Here is a 7823-nt window from a genome sequence, read left to right as displayed (position 1 = left end):
GTATGTATGTAAAGTAAGATAAAATATGAAAGTATAAAAGAAGAAAGTATGAAAGTAAGAACGATGGTATATACTTACGTATGTATGAAAGAAAGTAAAAGAGGTTAAGTATGTAATATAAGAATGTATTGTGTGTATTAACTAAAACTCACTCAGCTTAGCTGACTTTTAGTATGCACGCAGGCGAATAAATTGAAACAGCTAGCCTGAGGGTGACACATGGCAGGAGTGGACGAGGCTGGCATCTGAAGATTTGGTCATGATGTTTAATACTATATTTATGTTTATGTTTTAAAAGACAAATTTTGGATGATTGTAACGAATGGTTGAGTATTTAATATTTCGCGAAAGTTTTTATATAACTCTGATATTTAGAACGGTGTTTATGAGTAAATCCAATGTCCAAATGTAGGGCGCCAGTAACGGGGCCTTACACTCCGCCTAATGTAGGTTCACAATAACCTTCCGCCTTAAAAGGCACCGCCTAAGGAAGACTCATAATAACTCCGCCTTAAAAGGCACAGCCTAAGGATGATTCATAATAAACTCCTGCCTTAAATGGCTAAGCCTAAGGTAGGTTCATAGTAACCTTTCGCCTTATAGGGCTCCGCCTAAGGAAGGTTCATAATAACCTTCTACCATAAAGGGCTCCGCCTAAGTGAGGTTCATAACCTTCCGCCATAAAAGGCTACGCCTAGAGAAGGTTCATAAAAACCTTCCGCCATAAAAGGATCTGCATAAAGAAAGTTCGCAATAATCTTCCAGGCATCATCTCACTGAAGGTTTCTAACAAAAATCCCACGAGGGGAAATATTTGGAGAAATCTTTGAAGAACAAACAATGACATTCACTCAGTCCATAGCTCCCCTCAAGTCGACATTAGAGGACAACAATGGATTGGGGGTCTTGTAGAGGTAAGGTATCAAACCAACCCATTAGTAAATAACATTCCTCCGTCGGGTGTTATGTCATGTGCCATACATATATCATGATGTTGGATGTTATGTCTCCAGGCGCCAAAAATTCCTTGACACCTCGGGAATGGGAGCGCCAAATATCTCCATGAGAATGGTACATAAAGGAGATATAATCATCGATAAGAACACCCAACCAACGGGGAATTAACAACACGCAGTCAATAGTACTACATAGTATAAGATGTCAACATCAGTTGACCATGCTGCCCACCAACTATCCTTAACACACGTTCAAGGATTCTGATTGATGGATTGCCTGACATGACATAAGTTCATACCTTCTTTCTCACCTCTGTCGGCTATAGATACTAAACCACCTACAAACGGCAAAGGATCGTACATTTCAATACTTAATTGGCAATACTCTCTAGCTTCCTTTAGAGAATATTGTTTCCCTATATTAATATACAAATACTGATTCTCACGCCGAATGGTGGTTAGGAGAAGACCCCCCACATCTCCTTCTCGTAACGAGCTCACGATGTTTTGTTTTGTAGGTGAATTTACTCATTCGTGCAGGATAATACTAATCCATCGTGTGAAATACTTGATCTTCACCATGGACTAGGTAATTAGACTGAGAGGGATTTCGTGTTTCTTCAGAGAAAAATGTTAATCTGAATCTTGTTAAAATTCTACATACTTTAATTGACTGTGAAATCATCTAATAAGCTGTAATCTTTACACTTTAAAATGTATACCTTTTTAGTCGAAATTATTGTTATTTTCATTTTTCAGGATTGTAATATAGAAGCAATGTTCTTTTGTCAATTAGTTTTGCGCAACTTGAAAAACGAGTTTAATACACTACTCACTTCCAACGTACTTCATTAATTGCTGATGGTGGTAAGCTCCAAAAATAGATGGAAAATTTGAATAATTGGTATGGTCAGTAGTTCGTTAATAGTTATCGGCGGATTAACGAAGCTCTAGACCCGGCCTAAACCATCTGAAAGACCACCTAGAACGATCTTTCATAAGTTATTGCAATTCTATCGATAAAGTTGTCTGCCGGTGATCCCAGTAATATCCGTCAGTAATCCGCCACAAGTAAGATTGCACATGTCCATTACTCGGAAGGAAGTTTATTGACAGATCAAGCCATCTAGCTATACCTCTTTGTTTTATTCTTGTGAAATCTCTCTTTCCCTCCCTCCCTCTCTCTCTCTCTCTCTCTCTCATACACACACTCACACTATATACATATATATACATACATACAGGGTGGAGTTAAAATAAAAAAAACCCAAAAACCATAAGAGGTATAAAAAGTCTATATAAGCATTTTGTTTTATGCTTTAGAAATGATGTTTTAGATTCCTTTATCATGATATTATATAAAAAAATATCATATAAAACAATTTAAAACACAATGAAAATGTATTTTAGATATGAATTTTAAAGCACCAAAATGTTTAAAATTTTACCAGTGTGTTAAAAATCATATATAAAATACATTTTATTGTGTTTAAAGTTATCACATATGGTGGTTTTTTATGTAAACTTCCATTCCAAAAGAATCAAAAAATCAAGATTAAAAATTAAAACACAATGCCTTAGACTTTTTAGAATTCTTAGGGTTTTTGGTACTTTTACTTTAATCATTTATATATATATATATATATATATATATATATATATATATATATATAAACACACACAAACACATACATATAGGGTGAGTTAAAGTACAAGTGGGATTATCATGCGAAGAATACGAAGTGAAGAAAAAATTATTGTAAATACATCAAATTTACATATATATATATATGTTCTAACTGTGTTATTATTAGTATAACTAGAGTAACATCATTGTAATGTTATTACTCTAGTTATAAGTGTATAATTATTACAATAGCTAGAGTAAAAAAGTTTTTAACCAAAGTAATTAGTAAATAATTAGAGTAATTATTAAATCATCTATTTTGAATCCGATGAAGTTTCACATATATAATTTAATTGTACGACTAGCATAATTATTTACATAACTAAAGTAGATATTTCATCATAAATACATAAATGTTTTTATAGCTAGATTAATTATGTAATCAGTTACAACTTTAGTAATTATTTTGTTTTACTAGCGTATTTGGCCGACGGTCTCTTATTTACAACTTTTCTATCACGTCTCTTTTTTTTTCTTTTCTTTGATTCAATGTTTATTCTATTTGCATTTGAACCACACTAATTATGGTGTATGTTGATTGAATATTGTCTATACTTTTAATGCACGCATCAGCACTTTTCTTGAGCAAACAAACAAACATACCTTTCATTCTTTTGGAGAGAACCGATGCTATAGCTTTTGGATTTCAATTTTATATCATCTCAACTATGATTTAGAAAAAAAAAATGGAAAAGATAAAGTTAAATAAATTGAAATGATAGATAAATAATATACCAAAACTAATAATTGGTGCTGTTTTTCAAAACTAGTAAATTTGCGTACCGTGGGTAATTAACTTAAAACACTCATGGAACTTTTCTCTATGTATTTACACGTCACGGGTGTTAAAAAAATATGAATCCGAATATGTATCTTAATTTTCCAACGGATTCCGATCTATCCAAAATTTTGGATATCTGAATATTAACGGTCTCTGTGGAAATATAAAAGATGTCGAAGCTTCTGATCTCCAACTTTTATAGAGCTTGATTACTCATATTTGATTATTTCTCCCTTTTCACTACCCGCTAAGCTCTCAGTCGTTTAAATTTTATGTTGAAATTATATTTCACTTTTGTTTGTTTTTACTTTTCACAAATGGTAGCGTTTGATACGCATGAATGAGAGGCGGGATAGAATGAACCATTATGATGGAATAAAAAAAATGTGTTTGGTTGGTCAATGAATTGAATCACTCGTTACCATGTCCATTTCATTCCCTCTAAAACATCCCAAATTCATTCCATCAACCCCTCTTGTTTTTTTCATTCCATCTCTCTCACACTACATCACCTCCACCAACCTCCACCACCACTACTCATTGCCCTCTCACCACCACCACCACTACTACCCATTGCCCTCTCACCAACGCCACCACCCACCACTGACTCCGCCGCCAGCCACCACCACCCTCCTCAGCCGCCCGCCTCCGCCACCACCCGCCTCTGTCACCCGACGACACCACCATCCGTCTTCGCCGCCCGACACAACCCGCTTCCGCCGCCCGTTGCCACCACCACCACCCCCCTCTGCCACCGCCACCCACCACCACCTACCATTGCCGCCCACCACCGCCACCACCAACCATCACTCTTAGCCATCACCATCACCCGCCGCTTACCACCGCCACTGCAACCACAACCTGCCACCCCAACTATCGCTCATGTTGCCCACCACCACCATCCGACCCTACCATTTTTAATTTATTCTGACTTTTGCTAGGTTAATAAAAATTAAAAACTAATAATTCATGTCATTCCTACATGGTAACCAAACATGTCAATTGAATGTTAATGATCCATTCCATTACCTTCCCTGTTCCATTCCCTAGCTCATTCATTTCCATCGCTCATTCCGTTACCACATACCAAACAGACCCTAGGGGTGGGAAGGAATCGTTTGATGGAATGAGATTCTATGTGTAATGGATGATTTCATTTCATTGAGTAACCAAACATCACTTTCTTCATTCTCATGTAATGAATCAATCCATTCCCCCTGTCACTACTGCATACCAAACACCAGAGGCGGACTCACATGTAAGTAAGGGGTGTCCCCCGTCCCATGTGAAATTTTTTTAGTGTTAATATACCGAAAATTTCTCGACCGACCCCTGTAAAATTTTGACCCCGACCCCTGTAAAATTTTGAAGCCGAACCATATATAATTTCAAGACGACCCCCATGAGATTTTGAGACTAACCGTATAAAAAATACAATGAAAATTTTATAAAGATAATTATATAAACGTTATATAAACAATTTTTCCTATTAAACTAGACTTTAATATCAATAAATCCATTAGTCCAATATCCGATCCAATTTTTAAGCCCAAAACCTAACTCAATTTATAGTCCAACATCCAACTTACTTGTTTCTTTGATTTTTTGACTCCTTGTGATCATTTTCAGGCATTTTCTATACCAAAAATATTATTGATAAAAGAAGACTCCTGGTTGAACTCGCGACATATTCAGGCATTTTCTATACCAAAAATATTACGATTGAAAGTGATAAAAGAAGACTCCCGGTTGAACTCGCGACATACATCGATAATTTGAAAGGAGATAAACGATTTAAAAACTTGAATGGTTTAGCAAGTCTTGTTCAACTGATGGTTCAAACAAAGAAACACCATTCCTTTGCATTGGTGTATCATTTATAAAAGTTAGCTCTCGTATTACCCGTCGCAACCGCAACCGTTGAATGATTCTTTTCGGCGATGAATATGTGAAGTCCGATTTGCGTAATCAAATGGGTGATAAAAATTTAAGCGACAGTTGTATTTGTTACATTGAGAAAGACTTGCTTATCAATGTTAAAGTAGATGAAGTAATTGTTAGATTTCAAAAAATGAAAACTCGTAAAGAACAACTTTAATATATTGGTTATCTAATATTTTGTTTGGTAATCCTTTTTTTATATATGACCCGCCCCAATTTGACCCGACAGTTGTACTAGTACCGACCATAAAAATTCCCGACCCTTGTGAAAAAATTTCCTGGATCCGTCACTGCCAAACGCTACCTTAGTTTCGATACGAAGAGCAGAGGATCATCAGTATACTTAAAAGGGTTTTAAGCTCATTGATGCTCCCTAGAATTCTAATATGCGTAATTACATCTTTCAAATATCGAATGCAAAAAGTGTGTCATCATATCTCACATATTAAAATACGTACTAGAATGTGATATATATAAAATATTTTTGACTAATCTATAGTAACAAGATTTTTTTATCAATTAAAAATACATGTATTTAAAAAGCTACAAAGAAGTAAATGGCAATAATGGCATAGCTTTCCAAGCCGCTCATTATTTACTTATATTAATTTTGAGCCTTAAAAACTAAAACATTTAAATCAATAATCAACTCAAGTACTCAACATGTGTATAACTAGATAACATTTATACGAGTGAATTAAAGGCCACTGGTCCAGGGCACACCTGTTCCCGGCAACCATGACCCGCCGGCAATAAAGCTCCCCGGAGTAAACTTTGCCGCCTCGGCATCGTTAGTGATCACATGGTATCCTTTCCACTTAACCCTGTTCGCAGTGGATGAACCTGGCCCGGTGTTCAGGTACTCACCATAATACAACGTATCAAGTGCAAAACTACCGCTCCATGGCAACCAACCCGCCGGGTTCACTATACCATCCATGTACGTTTTGAGAAAAACCGTCCTCGAGTATCGCTTCCACGGCCTTCCGAGATACGTTTTAACCCCACTGTTCCAGCTCGAGGCAGCCGCAACCCGACAGTTATGGATAGAGATTCCAGTGTTCTGGTTGGGGTCGGTCCATCCTTGGGCGGTCAACGTGTTGGTCTTGTTTGGAGGATCACGGGCGTAAATGTTGCAGTTTTGAAGTACAACTGCAGCATTGCCGAAAATGAAATCGACTGTGCCGTACATATTACATTCGCTATAAAACTGTCTATTTGAAAGAACGTAGAGCGTGTCTTGGTAACCCTCGAAGCTGCATTGGTAGAAAAACGAGAGGTCGGAGTTATAATTGTTTTGCCCATACCATCTCCTAGGAGCATAATGTTATCAGATTTAATCTCAATGTACTCATTGTAGGTGCCAGCCTTCACATATATCACGTACCTCCCACCGCCGGATTTAGCAGCTGCTACCGTGGCACCAATAGTCTTATAATCACCAGAACCGTCTTGAGCTACCACAACGTTAGCCTGGGAAGCAGGGTTTGAGGATTGTAATAGCTTCCGATCACCGCGGTTCACCCATGAAGGGAACCCCTTGTGATAACTAGGATCGTAACTCGATGATTTGTTTTCTTTGTTCATTGCCAGTGTATTGCTAATTAATGATGAAACATTATTGTTCATTAGTGGCAACAAGGAGCCACCGACACCTAGCTCTTCGAACCCAACCTTACACGTCTCGAGGTTCGTGAGGGCTGTGCTTAGCCAGGTTTGCAGTTCAACCTTGTTACACTCTTGGTAGGATCAATAGTCATGTTGATCCTTTGGACAGTGTTTTCATAAAGCCGGAGACAGTCGTTCCATGCAGTCTTCTCTAGATTGCTTTGGCACTTTGGACCGAGCCTTCGAGTGTTTAACTAAGCATCTGTCGCTCGCTCTAGGGTAACCTTTAACAACGCTTTGATGAAGTCATCTTTTTTCTTCATCGGGCCGTAACCTCGCTTGCTGGCCAAGACATGCTCACAAGGTTCCGGATGAGGTGTTTGACTACACCATGACCGTATCTCAGACATGGTGTAGCCATACACCCCTGGAAAACGAAGAAACAACAAACAAGAAATCAGAGTTACTAAAAATGGAAATATTGTCATCTTAACAAAGCAAATTGTTAAGAGACTTGAGGTTTAGTACTGGTTTAAATTTGTTGTGGAGAGACTTCCATGCAAAAGTAGAGATATATATATACAATAGAATACATCTAATCAGCCCCCCCCCCCCCTCATATATAACAATTGCATGTCTTATTCAATTAACCGTGTACTCATTCATATTCGTCAACAAGTCTAGTCTAAAACATGTGGCTTTCCCTTCCCAACTAACTAATTAATCGATCAATCAACTTTAACAATAAATTTCTTTCACGTTACTTTAGAGATAAAATTAATTGTGTTCCAAAGGGCAAAGCTTCTAAGGGAGAGAAATCCCCGCAAGGGTGGGCATAAAACCAAATTAA

General features: G+C 37.3%; 1 pseudogene; it reads right to left on the bottom strand.

Annotated features, from left to right (window-relative positions):
- Nucleotides 1–5900: 5900 nt before the first annotated feature.
- Nucleotides 5901–7541, bottom strand: LOC143529129 (pectinesterase 2 pseudogene; annotated as a pseudogene).
- Between the last annotated feature and the right edge of the window lie 282 nt (nucleotides 7542–7823).

The sequence above is a fragment of the Bidens hawaiensis genome, unplaced genomic scaffold, assembly GCF_021521415.1.
Source record: "Bidens hawaiensis isolate Kalapana, Puna unplaced genomic scaffold, B.hawaiensis_p1.1 tig00008501_1, whole genome shotgun sequence".
Classification (NCBI taxonomy): domain Eukaryota; kingdom Viridiplantae; phylum Streptophyta; class Magnoliopsida; order Asterales; family Asteraceae; genus Bidens; species Bidens hawaiensis.
This window is presented reverse-complemented; position numbering and strand designations above follow the sequence as displayed.